The following is a 17,181-nucleotide window of genomic DNA, read 5'->3' on the forward strand; positions in this document are numbered from 1 at the left end:
AGGCTCCTGCCCACCCATGTTCTGACCACAAAACCACCTCCTGACTACAGATGCAAGGGTGGTGTGTGGTGCAGGCTTTTCTTAGCAGTGCACCCTCCTTAGGCTTCACACCACATGAGTTGGCAGTCCTGTAGGAGTGGCTATGCCTATCTCCTCTGAGGGCTTTTGAGACTAACTGTTGCTCTGCAAGATCGATGAGCTGTCTGATCAATGATGTTCTCTCCTGCCTCCAACCAACGTGGTGACTTCTGCGCCCCTGGATTGGTCTTGAGGTATGCTGGACCTTGGCAGACATTCCTATGGGATAGATCACTCTTCCTGCTCTGCCCATGGGTCCTCCTCACCAACCTTAGGAAAGACTCACTTGCTTTTATGTTTCCTCTTCTGTTCTGGCTCATGCAATTGTACCACAGGGTTCAGGGTGAGAGAGAGAGAGACAGAGAGAGAGAGAGAGGTTAAAATGATCTCAGGGAATTAAGTTTTCAGAGTGAGGGAATGGATTTGGTAAGAACACAGTTAAGGAATCAAATTTGTTTCCTTCAGAAAGAGAAAGCAAATGAGTGGTTTAATTCTTGGCTTCAAGGATAAGCAATGATTTTATGCAGGGGATATAGACAAATTATTCTTATGTCTTAAAAGACTAACAACCACAGAGCAATGCTTCTAGTCAGTGTGTATCTTCACTCTCCTGACTATAAAAGGGAATCACTGACTTGCTTTATGCTGCTCATGTTGAGGGAAAGTAATTGAGGTTTTTATGAAAAAAAAAACCCTTGGAAGATTCACATTCCAATCACAGGTTACATAAGCTCAATTCTGCAGATCATACTCTAGGCACACAAAATATTCTTACCATTTCCCAAACATACCTGTTTGTTTATCCACAGCATCTTCTTTGCGTAAAATGGGCTTCTCCACCCTGCTCCCTTTCTATTCTGGCCAATTCCTATTCACCTGAAACTGTACTCACAGGATGAACAAGAACTGGACAGAATATAGTTATAATTAAGCATTAATCATGCTGCACTTTGACGCACTTCCTTGTAGCGGAAAACCAGGTGACACTACATACTCACCATTTGCATTCCCGTTGTTCTTAAAAATAGGGTTTCTGACATTGGAATCTTAAGGCGTTTGTTTAGGAATTGCTTAAGATATTTTTCACATCCCGAATTCCAGCAAAACAGCTGATGTCATCCAGTTTAAAGACCCCCACAGAGGAACCAAAACAGCCTGAGAATATGGTTTCTTTATCTCCTTGTTCCATGATTTCAGCCTGCAATCTTTCACAGATCAACAATCACCACATTTTGGCCAACTCCAGAACTCTTAAAAACCCTAGCCTCAAACTCCTCAAGGAGACAGATTTGAGGTTTCTTCCCATCATCTTGTCCACCAGCCTCACAAGAAACCTCTTTTTCTGCTGCAACCCAGGGTCTTGGTGTATTGACTTGCCATGCACATTGGGCAATGAACCTATTACGGTTACACATTTTTAAGGCCCAACTTGAAGGCTCATCACCTCTGTGAAATGTTCTCCTCAAGCTGAGTCTGAGTCCTATTTCTGCGTTGTTGAACTACTTTGCCACACTATTGTCTCCTCTCTGGGCTGAACCCATTGGGTGCAGGAGTCATATTTCAGTCAGTCGGTCGATCAGTCAGTTCATCATCAAATGATTCTCGGGTACCTAGTCTATCCCAGGCACTGTGCTGGGCACTGCAAATACATCTGTGAGCAAGATAGACAGGACTTCTCCCTGCTAGGAGCTGGGATCTGGGGTGGGATGCCAACAGATCAAGAGGCAATTGCAATGCAATGTGAGAAGTAGGAGTTCTGAAGATGAAGAGGGCAGGGAAATGTGCCCCAGGCAGAAGGAACGGCATATGGGAATGCTGGTGGCAAGAGAAAACATTCCTCACATATCAGTGCATTTAGGAGAGAGAGATGCTCAGTATTACCAGAGAATAATACTGTCAAGAGTCTGGCAAGAGATGAGGGCAGACAGGAGACCAGGGACTGCATTATTCTGCATCTTTTGAGCCTTGTGGGAAGACCAAACTTCCTCCTAGGAGCAATGAGGAGCCTCTGAAAGGTTTTAAGTAGGGAAATGGCATCTCAGATTTGCACATTGAAAGATAATTCTGGCTGCAACTAAAAGAACAGACAAGCAGGAGATACTATTGGAGGCAGAGACAGCCGTTAGGAAAGACTGATGAGAACAGATGGTGGTCTGCTCCACAGTGGTACAGCAGGAATGAAGGTAAGTGGGTACTGGCAGCGGTATCCCGCAGGTGAAATGGATGGGTTTGGTGGCTTATTGATTATGGCTGCAGGCAAAAGGTAGAAGTGGCAATGGAGGGGAACACTGGGTGGAGGCTCTCAGGCTCCTTTCTTGAACAATGTTTAGTGGGAGTGTGTTAGTTTCCAAGGGCTGTCATAACAAAGTACCCCACACTGGTGGCTTAGAACAACAGTCATTTATTGTCTCACAGTTCTGGAGACCAGAAGTTTAAAATCAAGTTGTCAGCAGAGTCATGCGCCTTCTGAAGGCACTAAGGAAGGATCTGTTTCAGGCCTCTCTCCTAGCTTTCAATTCAACACACAAATGGGGAAAGGTACTGTTATTCCCTAAGACCCCCACAGAGGAAAGCTCATGCAGTGTAACAGGTTTGCCTATAGAGAGATGAATCCTTGAGCTTGGGGCATGTTGAGTTTGGGGAGCCTGTGGAAACCCATAAGAAGATATCTAGAAAAGCATTTGATATGATGGGTTGATGTTTTGGAAAAGGAGGGTATGGAACGGGCTGGGAAGATAAACTTGAGAGTCTTTGACTTATAGGGTGGATAAGACGGTGAACCTTTGGGGAAGGCCAGACTTCCTGAGGGGAAAGGGAGCAATTCATCTCTGCAGCCCCAGCACCTAGCCCAGCCCCTGCCATTGCTGTAAAGGTTCAGTGAAAAACTGCCTGATGGAATGAAAGGATTTCTTCAACTTTTCATTAGTTTGAGATAAGGCTTTGCATGGGCGATTGCTTACCCTCCTCTGGCTCTGTGACCTGAAGGGAGTGTACTTTGTGGCAATGAGAAACAAGCATCGTTGGGTTTCACTTTACAGTCTCCTTCAGTGTAATTTAGTAAATTTGCCCAGAGTTTCTCACTCAGCATCCAGGGAAAGCCACCAGGTTTTGCCCATCTCTTGACTTATAACAACATGAACAGAAGAAAGATATATGCACCTTGCTTTAATTTGCAGCAACACTTCCTTTTTACTTGCAAGTCTTCACTTTTGCAGTCAGCCCAGCCTTTTCAATAAACTGTAGTAAAGTTTCCAAATAAAGCCTTTTCTGTACCACCTGCTTTCCCCCCACAGCCCAAGACTGATGGTCATTTCATCTTGGGAGTATCTGGAGCGGGTGGTTCTCCCACGTGGCTGTGCTGAAGCAGGAGCTGCTGGGGGGGACAGTTGGTAGAGCTGTGGAGCGGTGTCATCGTCTGCTGGGTAGTTGATCCAGGCTCCTTTGTGCCTGTTGCCTGGTGACACCCAGAGGCCCCTCTCTCAGAGCCACACCCTGGCTTGCTATTGGTCTGGTGGTGACATTTGTTGACAATAGACACTTCTCTGGCTCTAGATTCTGAAAGAGGCCTGGGAGCTTGGGTTTCAAGCTACATTGCTCATCTAAGTGCATTTCCTTAACTCTTTGTGTCTCCTGCCAGGAAAGTTCAGCAAGAGTGTGCACCCTCACCCTCCGGCAAGGTTCTCCCCTTCACCTTCTAGTGCAGCTGGACTCGGATGGTTTCTTCTCTGCTGTGCTGCTGTGGCAGGACCGTTTTCTTCTCACCTCTTCCTGGGGTTTTTTGTAGCTACTTAAACAAACAGGCTTTGTCGGCATAGTCATCTGAGTTGAGCTAGGAAGCGCAACTTAGCAAGAGAAATGTTTGTTTTTAGGATGTCATATTCTGAAGACTATGAAAGACCAGAGCCTCTTCTTGGAGGTCCTAGGAACTATAGATACAATCTATGCCTTCCTGAAACAGAGCTGGGGCCAGGCACAAGAGAGGGGGAGAAGAAGACTGAGGTGACTCTGGGGGAGGTGATGAGGATGGGAAACAAAAGAGAGAAGGGCTTCTGAGTGTCCCCAAGGTGGATCCTGTTTGATCAGTGAGTGAATTTATGGCCCGAAGGGGTGGCATCATTTAAGGAACTCAGTCCCCCACTTGGTAAGTGCCTGGCTTCTGGGATCCTCGGGCAGCTCCCCAGACACTCCCCATCTGCTGCTTCTTCCCTACCTTCTGGGTACCCTTTAGAGAATGTGTCAGCTGAGGGTCAGAGTATGGATAATTTGGGTCGAGGCAGCTGCAGTGTGGACGAGAAGCTGCTCAATTTTGGCTGGTTCCTCGAAGAACCCACTTGAATCTTTTAAAACTGGTACTTGTAGGAATATATAGGCCCAGACTCCTGGCAAACTGCCCTTCCTATACTCCACACCCTCGTACCCTCTCTTTCCTCCCACCTAGAACAAAACCACTTTTAGGCAGGGAAGGTAGAGGCTCTTGCAAAGACCAAGCAAGGGATGATGGAAACCTGACGAATGCTTTCCTTCCCTTCTGTTGAGCCTTGCAGCCAGGTGCCCAAGCCCTAGCCTACACTGCGAGAGGAGGCCCCAAGAGGACCTCAAAACAGGAGAAGACATTCTGAGGCTTCTGAGCTGTGTCATCAAGATTAAGTGACCTATGTCTATAGTAGCCAGTACTCCAGAGGTGGGGCAGAAGTTCCAGGACCCTGTGACTGGGAGACTTGTGCACCAGGTCCCAGTGACCTGTGGGTCACAGAGATTTCTGCTAAGCCCCCCTGGAGCCCAGTGTCCCAGTTGTCTCTGTCTGAAGTGCGCTGTTGTGTTAGATTCATCAAGAGGGTCCCTCCCTCCAACAGAGCTGTGGGTCCTATTTACACAGCTTCTTTTGTTTTGTTTTGTTTTGTTTTGTTTTGTTTTTAGATAGTGTTTTGCTCTTACTGCCCAGGCTGGAGTGCAATGGAACGACCTCAGCTCACTGCAACCTCTGCCTCCCAGGTTCAAGCAGTTCTTCTGCCTCAGCCTCCTGAGTAGCTGGGATTACAGGCATGTGCCACCACACCCAGCTAATTTTTGTATTTTTAGTAGAGACGGGGTTTCACCATGTTGGCCAGGCTGGTCTCAAACCCCTGACCTCAAGTAATCTCCCCGCCTCGGCTTCCCAAAGTGCTGGGATTACAGGTGTGAGCCACCACACCTGGGCCTAACTTCTTTCATTTTCTCAGGTCCTCTTTCTGCCACAGTTGTTCTGCAGTGTTTCCAGCGTGACTTTCCCTTGTCCATGTACCCGAGTTCGGAGGAAAAGAAGCCATTTATCCCCAATTCAGGTGCAGTGTGTCTGCTGAAAACATGGTAACATTTTGCCACCATCAATTTACTCATCCATTTGAACTAAGAACCAGTCAGAAATGGTGGATGCAGCCAGGCTTTAGTTCTGTTTTGTTTTTGCTTTTGTGTTTCAGAAAGAGGAAATTGGCATTAATTTGAGCACAATTGCTTGCAAACATTTTACCGATTTTTTGTTGTTTTGATTTTGCTAATAGGAATTATTGAGAAAGGAAAAATGTTGGGATAATAAATATGGTAAGATCCATTTAATGTTAAAAATGAAAAGGAGGTGGGTTTCACAGAGAGTAGACCAGTGATCTTGCAATCAATTCTGAGAAAGATTCTGAAACAAAAATTTTAAGATACTGTATTAAGTTCCCTCAGCTACCCTAACAAAGTACCAAGCTGGGTGGTTTCAACAACAGAAGTTTATTGTCCCACAGTTCTGGAGTCAAGAAGTCTGAGATCAAGGTGTCAGCAGGGTTGCCCCTCTCCTAGCTTCTGGTGGCTTGCTGGCAGTCTTTGACACTCTTTGGCTTGTAGAAGCTTCACCCTGCACTCAGCCTTCATCTTCACATAACACTGTCCGTTTGTGCGTGTGTGTGTGTGTTTGTATCCAAATTCCTTCTTTTTATAAAGATACTAGTCGTATTGGATTGGGGTCCACCCTACTCCAGTACGACTTCATCTTAAGTGCTTACATCTGCACTGACCCTATTTCCAAATAAGGTCACATTCTAAGACACTGGGGTTTAGGGCTTCAACTATGAATTTTGGGGGAACACAACCATAACTGTGAGCTTTTGAGCATTTAGTAAAACAACCAGTCATTTCTAGAAACCAATCTGAGCACACTAAGAACAAACTGTCAATCTAAGCAGATTGCCTACTATCGGGGCTCAGAACATGATACCCCAAAGTATGGTGCCTTTGGATCTTCATTTCTGAATCCTCCTGTGTCACATAAAACTTTGATTAAGTAAATCTGTCACGCTTTTCTCTTGTTAACCTGTCTTTTGTTATAGGAGCATCAGCCATGGCCCTTATGATGGGAAGGAGAGGTATCACACTTCTGTCCCCACACCACTGTCCCAGGGTTAAAGATGAGTAACTAGATTTACTTGACAGAAGGAAAGGGGCCAAAGACCAAGACCACACCAAAGGGTGATGTATGTTTGCCTACTTAACTGTGAGGTCTAATTTCTCATATGTTTCAGGATCTCTAAAATCCAGAAGTGAAATATCTTTGCAAGAAAATTAAGCCCCAAGTGGCTTCAACATTTGGCCTGGTGGTCAAGGAACTGTCATAGTTACTGGGATAGCAACCATTATACATCCAGGGAGGCCGTTCTCAGAATCTTTCATAATTAAATCACTAAAGCTGGGAAAACAATGTCCTATCACTTTCTTTGTCATCGTACCACTTCCTTTTAATTTCCAAGCCTCATTTGCACCTCTTCCCACAGTGTCTCTATGAGCGACAGCAAATCTCTGCATCAGCCAGGAATAACAGTGCAAAGCAGTGTGGGTGGCAGGGCCCTAACACCCAAGCTTGAGCCTCCATTTCCCGCCATTGTTCCCTCAGTCAGGCTCGGGCTGTCCTGGGGAGAGTTTTTCCAGATAAAACTGTCCTGGTTGGCTGCCAGTGATTCAGACAGGTTCACAGCCTCAAACCTCCCGATGGGTAAGCAGTGATTCAGACTCCAATCCTGCTTCATCTCTCAGGCTTATCGCTTATCTCCAGCTGCCAGGAGACAGACAATGGGGGCAGAGAGGCATTTTGGCTGAGCCAGGCCTCAGGTAGCCCCAAGGGATTTGAGAGGCCTCCAGACAAGCAGACTCAGGCAGTCTCACCAGGTCACTCTCTATTTAAAAAGCACAAATTCTATCAGTTCCCTTGAGAATATAGCATTTCCTGTGGCCTATAACAGCAAAAAATGGACATTTCTATATCTGTTGATTCATTCCTTCTTCAGAGCTGCTGTTTCAAGTAACCCAGGACTTTGGGTGAAAGTATTCAGGGGAGTCAGGACTCCAAAGGACCTTGCAAAAGGTAAATTCTTGTCCCACCCCTTCCCAATTTCATTTGACTTTTAAAGTAGCCCTAATACTCTCATAGTCAAACTGGCGAAATCTAAATAAACTCTGGATTGTACCAATGTCAGTTCCCTAGTTTTGATGTTGTGCTGTAGTTATGCAATATATTACCACTGGGGATATTGAATGAAGGCTACCTTTTTTTTTTTTTTTTTTTTTTTTTTTTTTTTTTTTTTTTTTGCAACTTGCTGTGAATTCATAATAATTTTAAAGTAAAGGTTTTTTTTTTTTTTAAAGTAATTCCAACGGCTCCCCCAAACCCAGTCACTATGTCTTGTCTTTGAAAAAGCCACATAGCAGAATTGCTGAAAGCATAGGCTTTAGGCCAGCCAGATCTCAATGCAAATGCAGCTTTCACCTCTTGAGCAAATTACTTAATCTCTTTGAGCTTCAGTTTTCTTATCTAGAAGATGAATCTGATTGCTTCCCTGATGAGTGAGTATGAGGTGGGTATGAGGACTAATGAAGTAACTCATGGAAAGCACCTGACAGAGTGGATGATAAGCACTCCCTTTAAAACTGTAATCTATTTATTTATTTTGTTTTTTGAGACAGACAGAGTCTTGTTCTGTTGCCCAGGCTAGAGTGCAATAGCATGATCTCAGCTCACTGCAGCCTCCACCTCCCAGGTTCAAGCGATTCTCCTGTCTCAGCCTCCCAAGTAGCTGGAATTACTGGTGTGTGCCACCATGCCCAGCTAATTTTTGTATTTTTAATAGATATGGGGTTGCACTATGTTGGCCACGCTGGTCTCGAACTCCTGACCTCAAGTGATCTACCTGCCTCAGCCTCCCAAAGTGCTAGGATTATAGGTGTGAGCCACCACGCCTGGCTAAAACTGTAATCTATTGAAGAGAGGAGCCCTATATGTGTTTCCAACAGAGGGTCACAGGCTCAGAAAGTCATGTGTGTAGCTGAAAGAATTTTTTTTAGTGGCCTCAATGAGTCAAGAGGGTCCACACCTGGACATGATTCAAGCATGAGTCCAATGCCTATGGAGGAATTATTTGAATTCTGTCCTAATTTCTTTTTCCCTATAAATTGTCCACATTCTCAAGTTTTCTAATGTGGAACTAGATTAAACCATTGACATGACAGAAGCAGCAGCATTCCATTTCCAGTCCTAATAGGAATGACTCAAGCCTTCCAGCCAGGTGCCTGTGGCAGGGGTGGGACAGGAGGCAGAAGAGTTGAAAAGTATTGGTTGTATTGTCCCCTAACTCATGGGTGGGAGCTTATTAAAGGAAATATATGTTTATATACCAGGTACCTGCACTCCAGGAAGAGAAGAGTCACCTTGTTCAGGGAAGCCTCTTGGCCACCTATCACTGATGCAGGACTTTTTTTTTTTTTTTTTTTGGTGCCACTTCACCAGAAAGAGACCTCTGCAGACTGCATTGTCTCTGTCTGGGCACCACTCGGATCCGGGCTCACTGCAGGAGGTACCCCATGGCTCCAGCCCTCCTGCTGCTTCCCATTGCTGGGAATGGCTGCCTAGTGTTCCTGGAGGGCTACAGTGTTACAACAGCTCTTTTGACACCTGCTGTTCAGCAGGTCCCAAGTTCTTGTCCTGTATCCAAGAAGAATGAAGTTATTTGGACAACCAGAGAGTAAGAAGGGTGGAAAAGAGTTCTATTGAGTGACGGAACAGCTCTCAGCAGAAAGGGGACTCTAGGTGGGTAGTCTCCCCCACCCAAAGGTGAATAGTCCCCCTGAAGTGTGGCTGAGTCCAGGGCTTTTATGGGCTCAGAATGCAGATGTACATGCTGATTGGTTTGTGAGTATGCAAAAAAAGGCTAAAACTAAGGCACCACCCAAAGATGGGTACAACAGTGTAAAAAACCAATTAGGGGAGGATAGGTACTTGTAAAATAGGTGATGTGTGGGTATCAATCAGAGAAAAGAGTGCCAAATGGGAAGAGAGGTTCTTTTCTGGTCTGTGGATTTATCTGAGACTAGTAGCTTGGTTTTCAAGCTTTAAACTGTCTTTGGTTTGAAGGTTAGGTTTCACTGGGAAACCACCCATATCTGCCTAGGGATTTGTCTGCTTCCTCCTGCTATCATCACCTTCTGGAGATTCAAGAATAGGTCCAAAAGCTACTTTTTGTAAGGCCCTTTCTGGCTCTCTTCCTTCCACAAGTCCTGTATTCCAGACACCCCAGTTACTCATCATTTATCAGACACCACCTGGCTTTCTCCTGCCAGGTTGTCCAGCTACCTGGAAAACCCCTCCTTCCACCCACTCCTTCAGCACCACTCCCCTCTGCCTTTTTCATTCCACCCAGTTTTCAAATCTTCCACCAAATGCTTTATCTTCCTTGAAGCCTTGCCTGAACCACCATTCAGAGTTGGTTCAACTCCTCCTTTGAACTCTCCCAGCCCCTGTTTGTCTCTTCTCACAACCTTGAACATATTAATTCCACAAAGACCTACTGTGTTCTATGGACCAAGCTCTATGCTAGGCTCTGGAGATGCAATGGTAAACAACAGAGTTGGGTGTGTATGTGTGTGCACATGTTGGGGTAAGAATGAGGGCAGAGATGCTAAACAAAATAGTTGCACAAAAAAGTATACATATACAAATTTTGATAAGTACAATAAAGGAACAAGGGATAAAAAAATGGAATGTGTACTTTAAAGAAGGATCTAGTTTAGAAAGGGAGACCAGGAAAGGCCTTCCAGAGGAATGAACATTTCAACTGAGGCTTAATGGATCAGTGAGTTGTCAGTTACCTAAGAGGAGAAATGGGCCAAGGGCCTTCTCTGAAAAACAGGAGATGCAAAACCCACAAGGCCAGAGGAGGATGGGGTGTCTGAAGAACTGCAAGGAGGCTAGCATGGCTGAAACAGTGAAGAAGCAGAGTGGAGTGAGAGGAGGCAAGAGAGTGGCAAGAAGTCCAATCACATAGGGACAGCAGATTGTGGTAAGCATTTTGAATTTCTTCCCAAGTGTAATATAAATCATTAAAGGCTTTTAAATAAGTACTGTGGTCTGAATCATGGTTTTAAATACTTCTATGGCTACTATCTAAAAAGAGAAGCAAGAATAAAAATGAGGCTACCAAGAGGAGGTCGTATGATCTCCACAAGAGAGATGGTGGTGGCAGTGGGAGTTGGGAGAAGAGGAGGGAACCTAGATCTAGATCTACTTTGGGAGCCTGGAATTTTATTGGATGTAGACATAAGGGAGAGGTAGGTGTTAAAGATTATTCCTAGATGAATGGCTTGGACCATTGATCTGGTGAATGAACGTGCCTCCCAGTGAGAGAAGTCATGCTGGAGGAGTAGCAGGTCTAGGTGGAAATGTCCAAGGTCCAATTTAAGACATTAGATTGCAAGTAGATAATGTCAATCTATTTGAAATGTCAAGTAGTCAGCTGGATATATTGATCTAGAGTTCAGAGAGAGGTCACTGTGGGAGACATACATTGGAAAGCCATCAACTATAGATTTAAGTCTTTGTGAATGAATGAGATAACCACAGTGTGGAAAGGGAAGAGAAGAGATGAGGTGGGCAGAGAAGAACATACAGGACAGCATCTTGGAGAACCTAAAGTTTTTCTTTGATTTAAATTATCTCTGCCCCCTTGAGGGCAGGAACAATGTCTTTATCAAATTTGTTTCCTTTCTGTGCTATCTCAGAGGTAGGCAGTGAATCTGAAATTAAGGAATTTTACTGGGCTCTGAAGTAACATTGTAAGTGCTCATATGAACATCATTCAACAAACATTGATTAAGCAGCTGCTGTGCGGCAAGTACTACGGCAGAAAATGAGGTTAAAATATGAGTAAGATGTAGTCTCTGCTGCACTCAGGGATCTCCCAGATTAGTGAGGGGAAGAGATAAGAAAAGAGATGCCAACATCAGTGATACCTACATCTATAACAAAGAGTACTCCAGAGGTACTAGCTACATGCCTAGTGGTTTCCACTTATTTTTCATATAATACTGAAATTGACTCAGTGAGAGGGTACTCATTTTATAAACAAAGGAGCTGAGACTATGAGAGTTTAAGTTATTTGCCCAAGGTCACATAGCTGGCTGACAGTGGAGCAGAAATGTGAACTTAGCCTAGCCTGGCTCCAATTCTGTGCTCTGGGCATCACCCTCATGGCCTGTTCATAGCATGTCTTGATGCTTTTTCCCTGCCCTGCCCTTGCTGCAGAAACTCCTGACCTGCCTGCTACAAACATAGTTCCCTAGGACACCCCTACCCACAATGTGGAGAGCAGAGGCCTTGCTTGTGACAAAAGCTGATGTCCTTTAGCTTTTCCATGTCCCCTACCTTTAGTGAGTCTAAAATCTAGGAGAAGAGATCTGACACATGTGCCAAGTTACAGGAACGACAAGTCCATGACATGGTCCACATTTCTTAGACAATGTCATCTGCCATCTCTCCTGTGCTCTGGCGGCACTTTTTAAATCCATGACAGGTTCCATACATTGCATTGTACTTATGCACACTTTTCGGCTGTGAGGGCCTCCAGAGCTGTGACTGGGGTGATTTTAGACATCCTGTATATTTCTCAAATTGAGTCTCTTCATTTCTCAGGCAGAGGTTACCACGTTCATGTCTCTTGCTTTAGGTTATTGCCACAACCTCCTAATAATTTCCTGCCTCAAATCTCTCCCTGGTTTTATCCACGCTTCACAGTGTAGCCAGAGTGATCTTAAACCACAAAGCTTGAGTCAGTCCCTTGCTTAAAACCCTCAATGGCACAATATGCCTCTCAGAATGAAGCCAAGCTCTAAGCCTGGAACTCCAGGTCCTCCAGTGATATCTTGCACATTCTATACTTTGGCAACATTCTTTGGTCCAGCAGCAAGTGCTGCTTGTAGCCCCCTTCCAATGCTCCTCAGCTCTGGGCACCTGCTCTTCCTCTAGCTCCTGAAAATGTGCTTTCTCTCCACCTTCACAGAGCCACTTTTTACTCATTCATCATGGAGCCGACTGCTGGACTTCTAAAGTGTGACCTATACTCATCATTTTATGACAAGCATCTTCTGATGTGCCAATTTTGACCACTAGAGTGAGTTTCTAGGGACAACCAGGGTGTCTTCCTCATCTGCATCTCTCCAGCATCTACCACAGTGTCTGCAAAATAATAATCACTCAGTAAATCTTGTTAAGTGGATGAATGAGCAAGTGAATAATTAATTGTAAAGTACTAGGATGTATTAAGCATCAAATGAGCAGTACAGACAACAAGCATGAGAGAAAGGAGGAAATAGTCACTTCCAGTTGGGGTAGCCCCAGAAAACTTCCCAGATAAGAATAAATGTATGCTAGGCCTTGCAGGATGAGATAACGTGTGCTGGCCCTGTGCCGACTAACACTTGGTGTTGAATGAGGTTGAAAGGAATCTGATCTGGCTGGATGGAAAAAAGTGGGAAGGACATTTTATGGGGACAGGTGGTGGGGACAAAGGCTTTTAGGTGGAAAAACACAAGGCAAGTTCAGGGAATAATCCAGAGACCAGTTGGATTGGAGTAAAGGATTAATAGTGGGGAAGACAAACAGGGAGGAAGAGGAAGTGGGAGACAAATGGTGGACAGTGCAAAGATGTGTGTGCATGGTGTGGGCTTTTGCACAGAGTGGTCAATAACTGAGAGCCACAGAGCTGCCTGCACCTGTCTTTTTCATTAAGAAGGTTTAAATTTGAACTTGATTAAGAGAACTTCTGAACAATGCAAACACAGCACTCAAACAATGCCTTCCAGGGTCGTGGGATAGGGGCAGAGTGGGAGAGGTACAGGATCAGGTCATTATCTAGTGTCTCTGTAGTGTGGAAAAATAGGCCAAAATAACCCCAATCGGTTCTCATTTTTCTCTGCATCTCTAGTTTTGCCCGAATTAGAGAGCAGCTGAGTTGACCTAGGAAAAAAATCTACTTTGAACAGGAAATGCAGTAGGGAGGAGAATGGGAAATCCTAAAATCATGCCAGGAGAGGAAATGGCCAGTGCTGGTTGGGCTGAGAAGAATGGGGCCCCTTGCCCCACTTCACTCCTGGTCTGCTCTTGGGAACAGCCTATATACAAGGTGCTTGACAGCACAGGATAGGGACAGAGGTGTATGTGTCATATTGGCCACTCCTGGCTGTTTGGAGCCAACACGGATATTACACTGTGTCTAGAGAAATAAAGCAGGCAATGAGGCTGGGCAACACACAGGAGAGCTCTGTCCCCTCACCAGCTCCACTTGCCTCCCATATCCATCTCAAAGGAGGCAGCATGCTGCAGCGAAGAAGAAACTGGGGAGGGAGTTTAGAGTCAGGAGCTTTAGTCTCCATCTCTGCCGTTTACTTGCCTTTTGGTATTGACCAGCCATTGACACTCTCCAAGACACTGGTCTTCTTTCTCTTCTATTGCTCTAATGAAGAAGGTGGGTTAGGGATCCTCCCAAATCTCAAGTTCTAAGACTCTCCCACCAGTTGGCTCTAATTTGGTTATCCAGCCTTAGCTTCCTATACTGGATTTCCATTCACGCTTTGCTCCAGTCACAGCAGAACATCCCCGGAACCTGCGCTGTATTTTCTTTCCTCTATTCCTTTGCTCACATGACTTCCATCCCAAACATCTCTCAGTTTCTCTTCCTTCCTTCCTGCCTTTCGTTCTTTCTCTTTCTTTCTTTCTCCCCAGTTTACTTTTTCTCTTTCTTTCTATCTTTCTTTCTTTCTTTCATTCTTTCTTTCTTTCTTTCTTTTTCTTCCTTTCTCCTTTCTTTCTCTTTCTTTCTTCTTTCTTCTCTCTTTATTTTCCTTCCTTCCTTTCCTCCTTCTTTTCTTTCTTTTCTCTCTTTCTTTCTTCTTCCTTTCTCCTTTCTTTCTTTTCTTTCTTTCTTTCTTTCTTTTCATTTCTTTCTGTCTTCTTTCTTCTCTCTCTTTTCCTTCCTTCCTTCCTTTCCTCCTTCTTCTTTTTCCTTCCTTCCTTCCTTCCTTCCTTCCTTCCTTCCTTCCTTCATTCTTTTCTTTCTTCTTTCTCTTTTTCTCTTTCTTTTCTTTCTTTCTCAGGTCTCACTCTGTTGCCCAGGCTGGAGTGCTCTCTCTCTGTTTCTTTCTCTTTTTCTCTTTCTTTCTTTTTTTTCAGAGTCCTGCTCTGTTGCCCAGGCTGGAGTGCAGTGGTGCAATCTCAGCTCACTGCAACCTCCATCTTCTGGGTTCAAGCGATTCTCATGTCTCAGCCTCCTGTGTAGCTGGGACCACAGGCACACACCACCACACCTGGCTAATTTTTGTATATTTTGTAGAGATGGGTTTCTCCATGTTGCCCAGGCTGGTCTCAATAACTCCTGAGTTCAAGCAGTCCACCCACCTCAACCTCCCAAAATGCTGGGATTACAGGCATGAGCCACCACACCTGGTCCTCTCAGTTTCATTTATTGAAATCCTGCATTTCTTTCACAAGTAACCCATTCACCTTTTCGGGATAAAAACTTTCTTTTAAATCCACATGCATGTGGGAGCATTGATAGCCGAGCAGTGAGGAATAAAGGTTTATATACCAACTTCATAGGGGAAAGGGAGTGGGGAGAAAGGGCTTCTATGAGAGGATAAATTAGCTTTCAGTGGAGACAAATGGAGGGCATGATAATTGGTGATAATGTGTATTTATGCAATTTCTCTCCCTTGTGCTAATGACCAGTCTCCTTGGCTGTCAGCTCTCCTGGAGAGGGGATTTATGGCAATTTCATTTTCAAGAAGCTCTGCCTTTAGTCAGATAAGGGAAGCTCTGAAAAGGCTTCTTTTTGCATCTTCTGTATTTCAAATATCTTCATTTTAAAATAGTCTTTATGCCATTCCTGTGGGATGTTAGTCCTGTCAGCCACCCACTCCTGAACACGGTCTCACTGAGTATTCTAGTGAGAAACCTCAGATAATTTCCACCAGCTCTGTATGCCTCAGTTTACTCTTCTGTAAAATAGGGATAATGTTTCCCATTGTAGTAAAGATTGCATGAGCTAATATAAGGCAGTTAGAACAGTGCCTGCTGTTATGAGCATTGCCTGCTGTTATTATTTTCTGCCCAGTCTCCATTCCCTACTAAGGATGTGTGAAGAATAAGAATAACTATGGCTAGGGATTTAGGAGTTATCTCAGAGGCAATATACTTTGAATGCAGATATCTTTCAGTAGACTTTAGTTTTGTTCCTTTTAAAAATTTTTTTATTTATTATTATATATACATATTTTTTCCTTATCACTCGGCTCAGTGGTCTTACACTTCCAATGGCCATAAGAATTACTGTCCAGGGTTGTAAATGCACAATGTCTTCTCTATTTGCAGTCTGTAAATGATGCTGAGGGATAATTTTGACCACATGTGATTTTTGTCTCATGCACGCACTCTATTCAGAATGTAAACAGTGACTCCTCTTTGTGGGTTTGGTTTTAACTAGCAGAGCCTTTCTCCCTGAGTTATTGAGGAAGCCCTGAGTGGGAAGTAGAGAAGGGTCTGCAGTAGTCAAAGCTGAGTTCCTCTCAGTTTTCTTGCTCTGCTTCTACTTTGAATGATAGTCCACAGCGTCAATGCGAAGGGTTTAGAGCTCTCAGAAATGCCCCAAATCCAAACCTTAAAAGGCTGGCTTTCTGGCTGAATTATTCACTGTTTAGCAACTGTATTTGAACAGCCTGTAAGCCATTCACTATTGTGGGGAAATGTAAATGAGGGACTCTGATCTCACATTGGGCAAATGCCTAATCAAGTGGGTGTCACCCAGGCAAGAAGGCCGCAGAGATGCAAATGGACACTTTTAGACAAAGGTAAACTGTCACTGTGCCAGGATGGCGCCTTCAAGCTGGGCAGTGAGACCACAATGGAAAGAAACAACCCACAGGACCCTTGATATAGACAGAGTCAGAAAGGAAAAGAAGGAAGCTGAACCCCATCCTTGGAATAAGAGTGGAGCTTAAAAGCCCTACAGAGTCTATTCACTGCATTCTGGGAGGTGTCAGAAGTCTGGCCCAGTAGAGAATAAAAACCTTACATAGTTTTACTTACAGAGTCCAGCATCTGTGCTATGTCCCCGTATTTGTAACTCTTTTTCTCTCTGCCTGTGCTTCTATTGGGAGCAGCAGTTAGACTTGTGAATCTGTCCTTATGGAGAGCCAGGAGAGATTGCTCCCTCCCTCCTCATCAGGCACAGGTGGGGAAGAAAAGGGCCCTAAGGTATCCAATAAGTGGAAGCAACCACTGAAAAGGCCAAGTCTGAGTCCCTGGGACCCTGCTGTAAGTCAGCAAATAGAGCCTAGAAAGCAAGCCAGGGCCCAAGAAAGTATGAAATCCTGTGTGAGGCCAAACAACCACTGCAATATTAAACTTAAAACACCTATCCCATCCCATGCTACAGTTATTTTTATATATGTGCCTGATGTCTCCCTTGAGATTCTAAGCATACTGAGGGCAGGAAACATTCTTGGTTATGTTGTCACTCCCAGGGTCTGTCTATCACAGGGTTTTGCACGCAGAAAGCACACTTTAATTGCTGTGCAACAAACCGCCCTGAAACTGAGTGCCTTTGAAACAATTTATTGTTTCTCATGGTTTTACCTTTTGGCTGTGTTTGGCACAGTAGTTTGTCTGTTCTACGTGACATCTGCCAAGTCGCTGGTTAGGCTGTGTTGCTGGCCACTTTGGCTGTGCTGGAAGGGTCTCGAAGGCTTCACTCATATGTCTAGCATTTAAGC

Source organism: Macaca thibetana, chromosome 14 (genome assembly GCF_024542745.1).
Source record: "Macaca thibetana thibetana isolate TM-01 chromosome 14, ASM2454274v1, whole genome shotgun sequence".
Classification (NCBI taxonomy): Eukaryota; Metazoa; Chordata; class Mammalia; order Primates; family Cercopithecidae; genus Macaca; species Macaca thibetana.